Below are 15,955 nucleotides of genomic sequence, written 5' to 3'. Positions count from 1 at the left end.
GTACTCCAACATACATATTCAATATTTTCCAGAAGTGACTATTTCCAATATTTTCATTGATTTTATAATACAAACAAAATTTTCTTGACACTCCAAAAAAAGTTTAAATTGAGGAGAAAGGACCCTTTCTCTACCACTAGAAATTATCAGTAAAAAGCTTAAAGATTTTTAGAAAAGAGCTACTAACAACTAACATGGAACAATATAAGTCGAGATAACTTGATAACTGATTATAGAAAGCTTTAAGATTTCTACATTCATTGTCACCATCTCCTTTAGATTATATTCTTCACTTATTTATTTACTCATATTCAACAAAAAGTAAAAAAAATTAGAGCACCTGACTTTTAGTGAGAGAGAAAACAAACATATATCTAAATTTAAGCTAGAGACTGAAAGTGATCTCAAAAAAAGTTTAAAAGAATAAGGGAATTGCTTCTACATCTAGTCAAGAAGGGACCAAATTTACCCTCCAACCTCCAACTTGAAATAACTAAAACAAAACAGGCAAAATATATATAACAATGATTTTCAACATATTGGACATCAGTCAGTGAAGGACAGTGATTTCTGAGGAAAGAAACAAACTAGGTAATCCATATCATTGTCCCAGACATATTGCCTTGAGAGAATTTCCAGGGCACTGAACAGAGGGGAGAAACTCAAGCAGAGCTTGATGGGTAGAGATGGAGCTGAGAATCCAGGGATATTAACATGGCTAGAGTTTGCAGGAAGGAGTATTGGAGAAGAAAATGCTGAATAGAGAGAGAATCCCAGAACTCTGCAGAGGGTCCTCCTTGAGCACTAATCACTGCATACATTGGCGGAAACTACCTGAATCCAAAGAAAGAGCCATCCAAACGGATTAGAGAAAATAGAGCCCATCATGCACATAGTGCTGGAATAGTACTTCTTACCACCAGCCAGCCTTGATAGCTTCATAATTCATGGAGCATTGAGTAGAGTTCACAGAGGGATTTAGCCTCATTGGTGAAAAATAAATAGCCCTAGACTAAATGTTATGTTTTTCCTGTATTACATATTTTAAAAGCAAAATACAGAAAGATCAGACTGTTTTCAGGTAACTTAACAACATCCCAAAACAAAGCTCAAGAATACCTTGATAAGAAGATAAAAATAGCCAGCACCCAATGACATAAAATCACACTGTCTAACATCCAATCCAATATTATCAGTTCTGCAAAGAAGCAGGAAAATATAAATCCTGATTTAAAAATCATCATTCAAGATCCACCCAGAACTGGCCCAGATATTAGTTTTAACAGACAAGAACATTAAAACCGATATTATAACTATATTTCACATGTACCAAAAGTTAAGTAGAATAACAGAAGATACAAAAATAACCCAAATCAAACATCTAGATAAAAATACCGTGTTTGAGACGTAATAAAAACTAGATGAGATTCACAATATATCAGACATTGCAAAATAAAAAATTAGTGAACTTAAATACATCACAACTATCCAAAATGAAAGACACAGAGAAAAAATAACTTAAGAAATAAAAAGAGTAGTAGTGAGCTGTAGGACAGCTTCAAGTGGCCTAACATGCACTTAATTGAATTCTCTAAAAGAGTGAAGAGAGAGGGCAGGACATAAAAAATAATGACTAATGTACCACATCTTCTTTATCCAATCATCTATCAAAGGACACTGGTTGTTTCCATGTCTTGGCCACCATGAATAATGTTTCAATGAACATAGAGGCACATATATCTTTACAGATAAATGTTTTCAAGTTTTGTGGTACATATACACAATGGAATGTTACTCAGCCATAAGAAAAGATGAAATACTGCCATTTGTGACAACATGGATGGATCTTAAGATTATCAGGCTAAGCGAAATAAGTCATACAGAAAAAGTTGAGAACTCAATGACTTTACTCATATGTGGCATGTAAAACTGAAAGCAACAAATGAATGAGACAAACAGAAAAAAATCATAGACACAGACAACAGTTTAGTGGTTACCAGAGGAGAAGCGGGTAGGGAGGTGGTAGAAGAGAGTAAAGAGGGTCAAATATATGGTGATGGAAGGATAACTGATTGTGGGTGGTGAACACACATTGCAAAGTATAGATGATGTATTATAGAATTGTACACGTGAAACCTAAATAATGTTACTAACAAATGTCACCCCAATAAATTTAATGAAGATATAAATAAATAAACAAATAAATTAATAACAGACAGACACAAGCAGGTTAAAAGCAAAAGGATGGAAAAGGACATACACTAAGAGAAAAATTGTTGGAGTATCTGTATCAATATAAGATAAACTATACTCTAGAGAAAAGAATATTACCAGGAATAAAGAGGGTCATTTCATAATATTATTAAAGAGTTTACTACTTCAGGAAGACATAACAATTCTAAAGGTTTTTGCATGTTCAAAATACATGAGATAAAACTAATAGAACTATAAGGATTGAAATAGAAAAATCCAATTACAGTTTGCACTCGTCTCTTATTAATTGATAGAAAAAGTAACCAGAAAATAAGTAAGTATATAAAAGACTTCAACAGCATCATCAACCAACTTCCCCTAACTGAAATTGAGAAAACACTCTCTGCCCAACCACAGCAGAATATACATTACATTCTTCTCAAATGCACATGGAATATTTACCAAAATAAACCAGTCTGGGTTAAATGCCAATAAATTTGAAAGGATTCAAATTATACAAATAAAATTTTCTGACAGTAGAATTGAATTAAAAATAAAAAGTGGAAAGATATTTGTAAAATTCTCAAATATTTGGAAAGTAAATAACACATTTATAAATAATCTATTCCTTAAGAATAAAAAGTTTTAAGTAAAAACTGTTTTTAACTAAATCAGTATACAAACACAGCATATGAAAAATTTTGGAATGTCACTAAAGCAATAGGGGGGAAATTACACACTAAACATCTGTATTATTAAAGAAGAAAGGGCTCAAATCAAACTCAGTTTCCACTTTAAAAAACTAGAAAAAAGAGGAATTCAAATGTAAAGTAAAAAGAGAAATAGAAATAATACAAACAAGAGCAGAATTCAATGATATAAAAAACATAAAAATAATAAAATAAAGAGAATTCAATGAAAGCAAAAGATGATTCATTGAGAAAAATCAAAAGACTCAAGCCAGAATGACCAAGAAAAGAAGATAAAGATTGCAAATATCAGAGATGAGAGACATACTATCACTAGAGATTCTACATACAGTAAAAGGACAGTAAAGGAATATTATGAATAACTGTATGCCAAGAAATTTGACAATGTTGATGAAGTAGAGAATTCTATAAAAGGCGCCACTATAAAACTCACTCAAGAAAAATAAATAACCTGCTAGCCCTAAATTGGTCTGAAAACTCTATGTTGTGTAGATGTCTATCTCCTCAAATTCTACATGTATAAATTTACACATTTACTGCAATCCCAATAAAAATTCCAGCAGGTTTCTTTTTAATTGACAAGTTGTTTCTAAAATTCATATGAAAATACAAAGAACCTAGAATATCCAAAACAATTTTGAAAAGAAAAAACAAAGTTGAAATACTAACCCTATCTGATTTTGATTTCAAAATATATTATGGTACAATCAAGGCCAGCTTCATGTAGCTCACAAGGCCTCACTCTTAGAGGGTCCTGTGCTTGGTGCAATATTCTACCATCACTGCCTTGAAATTCTCAATAAATTTTGAACAAAGAGACCCATATTTTCATTTTATACTGGACCGCTCGAATTATGCAGCTAATCGTGACTACATGAACCAAGACAGTGTGGCACTGGTGTAAAGGTAGAGAATTGGGTCATTAGGTCAGTATAGAGTCCAGAAGTAAACACACACACACACACACACACACACACACACACACACACACACACGATTGATGTTTGACAAAGGTACAAATGCAAATCAGTGGGGAAAGGGTAGTCTTTTTAACAGAGTGCTAGAAAAATTGGATGTTCATATACCAAAAAATGAACTTTGATCCAACTTGACACCATATACAAAATTAACACAAATAACTATAGAGCTAATGTAAAATTTAAAACTGTAAAACTTTTAAGATAAAACATTAAAGAAACTGTGTGACCTTGAGTCAGGCCAAGTTTTCTTAGCAACAACACAAAAAACATGATCGTAAAAATAAAAAAAGAATAATAAGGAATACTTGTGAAAACTAAAAACTTCTGCTGTTTAAAAAAAACAAAAAGGAATGAGAAGACAAGCCAGAAACTGAGAGAAAATATTTTAAAAGCATGAATCTGATCAAAGATTTATATCTTTATATATAAAGAATTCTCAAAACTCAATAATATGAAAACACAACCCAAATAAAAATTGCCAAAATATTTAAATGAAAAATTCTCCATAGAAAATATATGTATGTCAAGTAAACATATGCAAAGATACTCAGTATCATTAGTCAGTAGGGAAATGCAAATTAAAACCACTATAAATAGCTAAAATTAAAAAGACTGATTATACCCAGTGTCAGTGAAGTGTGGAGGATTTGAAACTTTCATACACTGGTGGTAATGTAAGATGGTACAACCATTTTGGAAAATATAGCAGCAGTTTCTTAAAAAGTTTAGCATTTGAAAAAAAAAAGTTTAGCACATGCCTACTCTATGTTCTAGCCATTCCACTTCCAGGTATTTACTCAAGAGAAAAGGAAAAGCCTATGTCCATACAAAGACTTGAACAACAATCTTCATTGCAGCTTTATTTATAACATCCCCAAGTGGGAAAGAACCCAAATGTTCATCAAGTTATGAATATGAGTCAAATTGAGATATATCCATGTAAGAATATAACACTGTGTAATAGAAAAGAATAAACTACTAATACATACACGTGAATGAATCTCCAAAGCACTATGAGAAGTTAAAAAAAATTGGCCACGAAAGCCTAAGATAAAATTCTAGAAAAGGTAAAACTATAATCACACCGTGTTTCTCTGAAAATAAACCCTAGCGTGATTTTTCAGGAGGACATCCCCTGATCATAAGACCTAATGCGTCTATTGGAGCAAAACTTAATATAAGACCCAGTCTTATTTTCGGGGAAACATGGTAGAAAACAAATCAGTAGTTGCCAGGGTCCAGGATGTGATGAGATAGTGACTGAATGGGGGCAGGAAGGAACTTTTTTGGGGTATCAGAAATGTTCTATATCGTAATTTTGGTGATGATTGCATGACTATGCACATTTGTCAAAATTCACCAGATTTACATTTCAAATTGGCTACTTTGATTTTAAGTAAATTACATCTCAATGAAGCTGATAATTTTTTTAATTGCTGTTAGAATACTTCCCCCAAGGAATGATGGTACTGGTTCACTATAAAAATACTGATTTGATATATGGTCAGAAGAGAAAATATTGCACCCAAGCAAGAAGTAATATACAGGGTCCAGAATATCATTTGGCAGTCTCACCTGTTTTTCTGATTATATTTTAAACTATGTTACACAAAACAAAAACAGTATCAATACTCTTTAATTACTACCCTTTCACAGACAGTTTTTGGTTCTAGGCATGTGGAAGCTGTCTCTGCAAATCATTACTAATGTGCCGGAAGTCTTGACAAGGCTACTGTTCTCCCTTGAGAGTCCTTTAGATCCAGGGGATGGTCTGCTATTCTGCATATCTTAGAATCTGGACATTTAGCACCTTTCAGAGAAAACAGTTTTGTTGATAAACTTTGTGTAACTAGAATTTCAAACCTGTAAATCTGTGGGTGAGGGGGTGGAAATGGGGGAACATGTTCCTTAATGTTATCTTATAGCACCTCCTGGTGTTTAGATGCTGAAGGTTTAAATTTTGCATGTCCAGATCCTTATTTTTCCCTAAAACTAGAAAAATTAAAATGATTTTTTTATTGTGAAAAGTAAGAACATACAACAAATAAATTTACAAATTATTTACAGAGAAATAAACTGAGGGATTCTTGGTTTGAATCTGCTACTTTTTTTTCCAAAACAAAAATAATGCCTACATACAGGATAGTCCAAACTTAGAAAATATAGCCAGAGATAGATTACATTGTTTTTCTAACAGTTTCTTTTCAGTTGTCCAGCCACCTTTAACCCCACATAGAATGCATTTCATTGAAAGAATTGAGCATTGCATAGAAACTAACAAATATGGTAATATGGTCTTGCCATCATTACAGACTCCAAAAAGAGATGAGGACCTGTCTCATTAACGTCATTGTGTGGTGAGGTGCCAAAATTTCAAGTGTTTTGTCATGTTTTCATTCTCTTAGCTGGCATAATGAACCACCAAAACACAGCCTCCTCCAGCCTCAACTCCACCGCAGAATGGGGTGAGAATAATCCCCAGGTCCAAATGAGGTTAGGAAAATGGGCAGGACAGCTGTCCCCAGGCTTAGGTAATTAACCAGTGAGAATAGATGCTAACCCTGCTTGTGCTATGCAAGCTGGCTCTGCAGCAGTTGGACCCTTTATCTCAGTCAGGTTCTGAGCAGTTATTAGAATGGAGGAGGGTTAGGACCCATTTCCTCAGTAGGTAGGTTATGATTTGTTGAGGCTAAAAAACTGGTTTGCATGGTAAATGTAGCCATGCTTACCTGATGATGAGGAGCTAAATTCAATGCTGCTTCCCTCATGACTACACACTGACCATTCCATTTTCCCTAGACTTCTGTTAAGGTAATCAGCCAAAGTAGGAAATAGGAAAAACACGCACACACTCAGCACATTTTACTGCATCTCAGTGACTCTAAAATACAAATTTGGAGATGGGAGGATTAGAAAGATGAAAGCTAAAATGTGCTGTGGTTATCTTTGGATATCATTTATCCATGCTAGCCCTCTTCCCAATTCCATAGGTAACCCAGAGAGTCAGGTGGAGTTTATATCTCCCATATGGATACTGAACAGCCAGAACAAGAGGAGGAGGGGAAGCATTTATCATTAAGTTACATAAATATATATATATATATATATTTTTATATATATATATATATGTTTGTGTGTGTGTATACATATATATGTGTATATATACGTATATATACACATATATACACATATAGCTGATATATATACATATATATGTATATATATATATATATATATATATATATATATATATATATATAGCTGATTACTCTCTTTAATGTCATGCATCTGTAACTAATGGGTAGAATGTCTTGGTATAAACAAAATGCTAAGCTTGAAATTTGAAAATTAATAAATTGGTTACTTACAATGACCATTCTACTTAAGTTTTTCTTTTTCAGTTTATAGTGTTTGTGCATTATTAAAATACATTTTTACTCTACTGGAGAAAATCAGCAGGTGCTTTTTCATTATTCAAACTCCTCTGGAAACCAAATTACTTAATGTAATTACATTTGGAATTTTTTAAAAATTTGCTAATAAAAACCATTTACAGTTCTTAGGAAATTAGACATATATATTTACCATTTTGTAAAGAGAATTGATTTTTCTTTTTGATTTATTTTGATTGTTTTCATAAGAATTACACAGTAACAATAAAAAAAGATTATACTATTTATCTTAGAGATAAAATGCTCTGTTTTTATCCATGAAAATTCATTTGGTTTTGCTGTAGTTTCACCCAACTGCACAGATAATGAAGGTTCCCCATGCCATTTCTGGTACAGTAAATAGGGGAAGGATTTTTTCTTAGTGGAGTAAAAAAACATCTTAGAACTGAAACAAAACAGATGTAGATACCAAACATAAACAGCCAAGCAGGGCATGAGAGAATGTACAACTACTACTATGAAAAAGAGAAAAGTAAAAGTAAACAATACAATTTACATATTTTAAGAACTTTATTTTCTTTTAAAAAGCCAGAATCTTACGAAGCTGCTTTTCCAATTATCCCCTGACTTTGAATAAAAGAGGATGTGTTTTGGATGGAAAATTTAAGTGCAGCTGTTTTGATATGAAAACCTCCACAATTTCATACTTGAGCCAACCAGTAAAGTACCCAACAACCTTTTACAACTTCAGAAAAAGCCTCAAGCTAGCATTTATGCCCGCCTCGATATGCAAAGGCTGCACTTGGCTTGGATTTGACTCTGGGGAAATTATTCTGAAAGGAGCCAAGTTAGGAAGGTATAAGCACACAGACTTGTAACATAGCAAAAAGATTTGCTTTCCTGGTGCAATGAAAGAACAGCTGCACATTTCTCATGGCCCTCAATTATGATCTATGTGTATCAACAAAGCACACAAATTCTGCTTTTTATATTAGTGTTCCTATAACTGACAAGAAAATCTTGGTTCAAGCAGCTAAAACAAGGCAGAAAGTAGAGCTCTCATGGTGCAAACAGCTCACACATTTCAAAAATATTTTACTTTCATTTATTTACTTTTTATTGAAGTATAATTGGCATATACTGTTATGTTAGTTTTATGTGTACAGCACAGTGATTTGAAATTTATATACATTGTGAAATGATCATTATAGTACAATATTATTGAGTGTACTCCCCATGCTGTACGTTACGTCCCCATGACTTATTTATTTTATAATTGGAAGTTTGTACCTCATGATCCCTTTTGCCCATTTCTTCTCCCCCCACTCCCCGCCACCCCCACTCCCCACCTCCCCACCCCGCAACCACCAATCTGTTCTCTGAATCTGTGAGACTGGGTTTTGTTTTGTTTTGTTGTTTGTTTATTTTGTTTTTTAGATTTCACATGTAAGTGAGATCATTCAGAGGTGACTAAAAATAAACTGACCTTCTAAACACATGCCTTTTTCAAAAATAATTTGTTTCTAATATAAACCTTGTAGAGCTTATCATAAATTGAACCATTTGTTTTTAAAAATTAGCCCCTTTCTCATTGAGAATTGTTATTTCTAATTAAACAATTGAACTGATCTGCTATCCTTTTTATGCCTCATTTAAGATTGAAATTTACTCACCTCAATCACTGCTTTCACAAAGCATGGGTATTTTATTTTATTTTTATTTATTTTATTTTTTATTTTTATTTTTATTAGTTTCAGGTGCACAAGACAAAGCAAAACTTAGACGTTTATCATTTATATCCCTCACACTGTGTGAACCCCCCTCCCCCCATCCACTATCCCTCTGTACGTTCCCCAAATTAATTTTCAAACCCCCATGACCATCTTGTGGTTACCGACTATTTTTCAAAATCTCTCACCTTCCCCTTATTAATATAAAGTAGTCCCCCCTTATTCTGCAGGGGATATGTTCCAAGACCCACAGTGGATGCCTGAAACTGCAGATAGTACCAAACTCTGTCTGTATATATTATGATTTTTTTCTATACATACATGCCTATGATAAAGTTTAGTTTATAAATTAGACACAGTAAGAGATTAACAACTAATAATAGTAAAATAGAACTATAGCAATAGACTGTAATAAAAGTTGTTTCAATGTGAAATATCTTATTGAACTGTACTCACCTTTTCACTTAAAGGCAGCACTTTACGGCTTCTCTTTGGCATGTCAAAATTGCCAGCATGACTACTTTTGCACACTGAAGCCATTATTAAGTAAAATAAGATGACCCGAACACAAATGCTTGGATACAGCAACAGCCGATCTGATAACCAATACGGCTACTGTCTAATGGGTGGGAAGCATTTACAGTGTGGAGACGCTGGACAAAGGGATGAGTCACATCTAGGGTTTGACAGTGAGAGATTATATCACACTGTTCAGAATGCTGCACTGTTTAAAACTTATTAGTTATTTATTTCGGGGATTTTCCACTTAATATTTTCAGACGTCGGTTAACCAATGGTAACTAAAACCGCATAAAGCGAAACCACAAATAAGAGGGAACTAATGTATTTATTTCTCCATCTATTCTGATGTTGGCCAATTAGAGAGGCTCTTTTGGCTCCCTCTAAATCATCTTTAAGAAATGATACACGTGACTCTCATCACACTTCATTGAAGCTATAGGAGATTGTCCTGGTCATAACTGCCTCAAAGTCCCAATCACAGACATCAGCCTCAGACACTGGTCCTCAAACCAATGCCCACCATGACAAAACTGACACTGCTCTTTCGCAAAATGTAGACAACAACAACAAAAATCACCAAGGGGCAGAAACACAGGTTTTTATAATGCTGATTGTATTCAATTTGGGGAACTGTCTTTAATTCTGAGAGCCTGTCTTTCACTTTTTTTATAGTTAAAATTCTTTTTTGAAATTAAAGTAAATGGGAGTTGTTTGTAAGGGCCCTATTATAAATTTCCAAATTCTGTGAACTTCTGCTGGTATATGAAATTTTAAAATCTGAACTACTCTAAAACAAGCAAAGAATGAACAAATGAATAAATAAATAAATAAACAAATAAATAAATAAAATAAAACAAGCAGTCCCTTTACTCTCTAGGATGTCAGCAAAAAAGTACCAACTAATAAGTGGTATCAGATGTCTGTTAGGGCCAAGTAAGGAAGCTTCCTGGTAGCCTTCAGATAGGAGTTGCTTGAACTGACAACATTCAACTCAATATTATATGCTAATTAGTTTTTCTATCTTAAAACTTTGTTTGAATGACTCAATATAATCACCCATTATTTTTGCCTCCAGAGTCTTCTGTTTGCTGTTAGTTTGCTCATCAAACTTTTATAATAAATAACAGATATTGCAAAGATAAATTTCATCCCAAAACAATATCTATCAGTGAAGTTAGCAGAAATGAATTCAGTTGGCCTGGCCCAGCTTGGTTCAGGCAGAAAGACCTCAGTTTCCTCAGAGAATTACTGGCCCCTATAGTAGTCCTTCCACTATTCCTGGGTGATGTGGAGTATTTCATCACTTTCCTACACCTTGGAATTCTCTCCCTATAAATGGAGGCTACACAAGTAATCCTAACCCTCCCAAGAGGATGTAAACTGAGGCTTACTTCATAAAATTGCAGCAATTGTTTTGGTAGCATTTTAATTCTAAGTTTCAGGTCGATGCATGTGATTTAAATACTAAAAAGAAAAATAACTACTTTTAGGGATGACGTTCCACAGGTGGAAGCCAGCTTAGTAGTTTGATAATTATAGGCAGTAGAATCATGAGGGAATATGAAAATTATTGACCGGTGACAATTAACATAACTTTCTCCATAATCTACACTTTAAGCTGATATAATGGATGTACTTATATATAAACCATTTATCGCACTGTATCTGCAAAGCCAAAAACACAACAGGAAAAACTTACATCATCAGTATTTTACTACATCTGTGGATATTTCTGTGTTTGCTTTTGCCTCATGAGATAGCATTTTAGCTTTTGGATTCAAGTGTTACACATTCACTAGCTGGATTTCCTATGTTCTGCTATTCTCTTAGTAACTTCCATTAATCTATATTCCTCAAGGGACTCGAAGACCATTAGATCCTTTAAATGGGAGAGTTGTTCTTTTATGAGCCTCACAGAGAATACACATTGGCTTACTATGCACAGGTTGGAGAAAGATGTTCATTTAAAACAGGTAAATATGCAGGTTGTTTGGGTTTCTTTAATACTGTGGCGTGATTATCAGTTTATCCCTAAAAAGCAGCATCTAGATTTTTTTCTTTCTCAAAACTACCTACTTAAGAGCCATAGCCTCATTCTGTGTTACCAGGAAAGAGGAGATAACACAGTGTAAAGAAACATACAGCCATGGATATAGTAAGGTGAATATACCTAACATTATATCTGAGGAAATGTCCATTGTTAAAGTACTTTAATGCAAACTGGCTAAAAATAAGATTTTGAAAAGTTTGTTTCTTTACGTATATTCTGTACAATCACTCTAAATACTAAATAAGAATGCCAAAATATTCTAAAACAGGTTACAAGAATAACTTCCTAATCAGTGGCAAGGTCAAGAGCTGTTTTGCAGAGGGTTTTGCCACTTCTCTCCCTCTGCACCAAATCTAAGTAAAAATCACATCCTGATATGCAAAAGCAACTTCAAAACAAGTATGTAAGCCATCTCCAGCTATGTTGCTTTCTCTAAGTTTCCCATAAGAGAAACACAACAGTTCTTTAAACTGTTTTAAAAAATGGGAAAAAGATCTGAGCCAAAGAAGATACAGAGATGAAACTAAGCATATGAAAAGATGCTCAACATCATATGTCATCAAGGAAATGCAAATTAAAACAATGACATAGCACAACATACCTATTAAGAGTGACTAAAATACAAAAAAATAATTGACATTACAAATTGCTGGTAAAGATGTGGAGTAACAGTAAATCTTATTCTTTGCTGATGGCAATGCAAAATGATACAGACACTTTGGAAGACACTTTGACCCATTCTTACAAAGCTGAACCTAATCTTACCATGTGATCCAGCAATTATACTACTAAGTATTTTCTCAACTGATTTGAAAACTTATATCTCCATAAAATCTGCATGCAAGTGTTTATAGAAGCTTTATTCATTATTGTCAAAAACTAGAAGCAACAAAGGTGTCCTTCAACAGGTAAATGGATAAACAAACCATGCTACATATATATAATAGAATACTATTCAGAAATAAAAAAGAAAAGAGCTAGAAAGAAAGCTGCACAAAAAAACATGGATGCATCTTAAATGCATATTGCTAAATATAAGAAGACAGTCTGAAAAGGCTACATATGTATGATCCCATTTATATAACATTCCAGAAAAATAAAAACTACACAAACAGTAAATAGATCAAGGGTTTAGAGGAAGGGGAAGGTTAAATAAGTGAAGCACAGAGCATTTTTAGGGCAGTAACACTATTCTGTATGGTACTATTATAATGTAAAGAGAGATATATGACACTATGCATTTGTTGAACCCCATAGAGTTTTACAGCACAAAGAGTGAACTTTAACATATGCAAATTTTAAAATCATTTAGGAGTCCAGGGGATCCCAGTATGGAATGCACAATATGACAAAGAATCTAACTGTATTACAAAGGTCTGGAACAACTTCACTGAAAGGAAAGAAAGAGGTGCCAACCTAAGCAATTTTGGAAATAAATGAAGTCCATCAGAATGTACATAAACTCTGTACTCTAGTTGATAAAATTATTTTTTATCATCTGGGGGTACAGGTTGGCAATTTGGAAGAATTGTTTTATATATATATATATATATATTGGGAGGTTACAGACCAACCAGAAAAACAGGCTAGAATAATTCATGTAGTGATGGATTACAGTTGGAGACATCAGCATGAACTTGTTTTACCTGCATTTAGACAGAGATAGTTTCATGTAGAAATATTCGCAGATATGTCTCTATAGAAAGGTACTATACATATTATATACATAAAGCTAATATACACGCATATATTGCCTTGCTCTGTCAGCTGAGGAGGCCTAGAAGCAAAGATATACCAGAAGCAGTGACCATACCTTGTGCCCAGATCTTGGTTTCTAATATAGTTCTCCAATAAAAGGAGCCACCGCTTATTGGAAAAATGATTGATTCTAGGGCTCATACAGGAAATATATAGGATGAGCCCAGAGTGTCTTATAGTGCCAGAATGTAAGGAAGGGTTAAAACAAATAAACAAAAACCCACGTACAAGTACAATGATGGAGATGTGTGAAGGAACAGAGGAAGCTACTGAAAGAGCTCTAATGTTTTGATCTAGAACAATTTGAACCACAAAATAAATAGTGTTGAATTATAATCCAAAGTATATCTATAAGTCTATACTAACAAAAATAAATGATTAAATAAATGGGGAAGAGACAAATCTCTCATGCAGTAGAATTCCAAATAATGTATATGGACAGTCTGCTCTCAAACAGAGAGAGCATAATTTCCCCCTACTCCTCAAGTGTGGGCCTTCCATAGTGACTCTTTCCAAAGAGCATAATATGAAAAGGGAGGTGAGTCATTTAACAGTGGAGAAACCCAACGGACACTATTACAGCTGGATGATAAAGGTCAATATCAGTAGTGATAAGTCCTGTTGATGATACGTATATGTACTCTTCCAACCAAATTCCATATTCCCAATCTAGTCATGCGAAAAACATCAGACAAATCCCAAAGGAATGACATTCTACAAAATACCTGACCAGTACTCCTCAAAACTATCAAGCTCACCAAAAAAACAAGGAAAGTCTGAGAAACTGCCACGAGGAACCTAAGGAGACATAACAACTATTATATGTGTAATGTGGTTTCCTGGAAGGACTCCTAAAATAGAAAAAGGACATTAAATAAAAACTAAGGCTAAGTAAATTATGGACTTCAGTTAATAATAATGTATAAATATTGGTTAATTATTCATAACCAATGCACCACACTAACGTAAGCCACTAATAATAAGGGAAACTAAGTGTGTTTGAGCCCCGTGTCAAGGGCTGGAGCAGGAAACCCCTCCTATGAAGGAAGGGCACAGTAAAGTTTGGTGACAAAAGGCATGAATACAAAGAAGGTAAGGAATTATAATCTCTTTTCAATATGGTATGTGCCTTAATTTACACATTTCCCTCCCATCTCTTTTATTTTGTCCTTGAAACTTACTTGACGAAGGTTGTTCTTTTTCTATAAAGTTTCTCACAGTCTGGATTTTGCTGATTGAATCACGGAATAGTTCAACATATCTACTGGCTCCTTGATTGCCTGTAAATTGCATGCTGGATCCAGGTGCCTGATCAGAAGCAGTTTTCTCCTGTTGATATGATTCTAGACAGTGGTGCATTCTTTCAGCAGAAGGCACATAGTGTCCAGTTGTCTCTCTTTGGGAGATGTTAGCCGCCACCAATGCTCCATAGCTAGATCTCAAAGGGTTGCACAATGGGTGGCATTCTTTGTTTTATGTTTAACTTTAAAACTTTCTAAAAATCAACTTTATTGAGGTATAATTACATGAGGCAACATGAAAGAAAAATCACTAATTTTAAATTACAGGGGGAAAAAATTCTGCCAAAATACAAATGCACAGTTGTCACAGTTCCTTGGATTTCTGCTATTCTACATGCAAATGAAAGCATTGTATATATTCTCATTTTTTCCCCTTTATTCACAAAGAGTAAAATAATGACCATAAGTTTTCAAGGCATTAACAAAACTGGAATAATGTATCCCTTTTCCTGTTCATTTATATCACTGTTAATCCTCACAGAACTGAGAGTGAGCTTAATCTTCAGACTGAAGTATGGATTTCTAGATTTCTTTGACATGTATAGCTCATCATAGTTTGCAGAACCTTTTTAAACTTGTTTTCTCATTTGGTACAAATAACCACATCATCAGAAGGCAGAGTAGATATTATTAATCCCATGAGCTATATTGAATTTGGATACAGGAGGGCCGGGGTAAGGAGGGTAATAAAGCAAATAGCCATGGAAATGAAATAGACGTGCACATGTATGATATTCTGGCAAAGCTGAAATCTCAGATAGAAGTTATCAATATCAGTTTGAAAAAAGCATTCAGTTTTCCAAGCCTTGAAAAGAGTCACATAGCTAAAGCCAATAACGATATGTGGAAGCTTATTCACATACAACAACAAACTCTCCATGAAAATCAGATGAAGAAATAGGAAAAGAAAATGAGCTAAATTTATTTTCCCAAGCAGACTTCTACTTTTTTCAAAGATGTATCTGCATTGGCAGAGAAGAAAAAGACCACAGACTCTTGAGGAAGAAAGATCTAGCTTTAAGTCTCAATTTCACTATGTACCTTTGTGACCTTGGGTGGCTTGCAAGCCTCTCTGCGCTGTAATTACCTCACTTGAATAACGAGGAAATAATGTCTGTTTCCTAGGACTGTACAAGAGGCAAAATAAAATAATACATGGAATATTCTGGGACAAATATACTTTCCAATGGAAGCTCAGCACCTATAACACTGTGTGAGGTCACCAGGGCCTGATCATTAAAAGTCCTTGGGAGCATTTTCTCTCAATAGCTCAGAAACTGCTCCTGAGCAGGAAAAAATAAAAAACTTATAGTTTTATT

Source organism: Rhinolophus sinicus, chromosome 16, assembly GCF_057876585.1.
Source record: "Rhinolophus sinicus isolate RSI-liver-muscle chromosome 16, RSI-T2T, whole genome shotgun sequence".
Taxonomy (NCBI): domain Eukaryota; kingdom Metazoa; phylum Chordata; class Mammalia; order Chiroptera; family Rhinolophidae; genus Rhinolophus; species Rhinolophus sinicus.
This window is presented reverse-complemented; position numbering follows the sequence as displayed.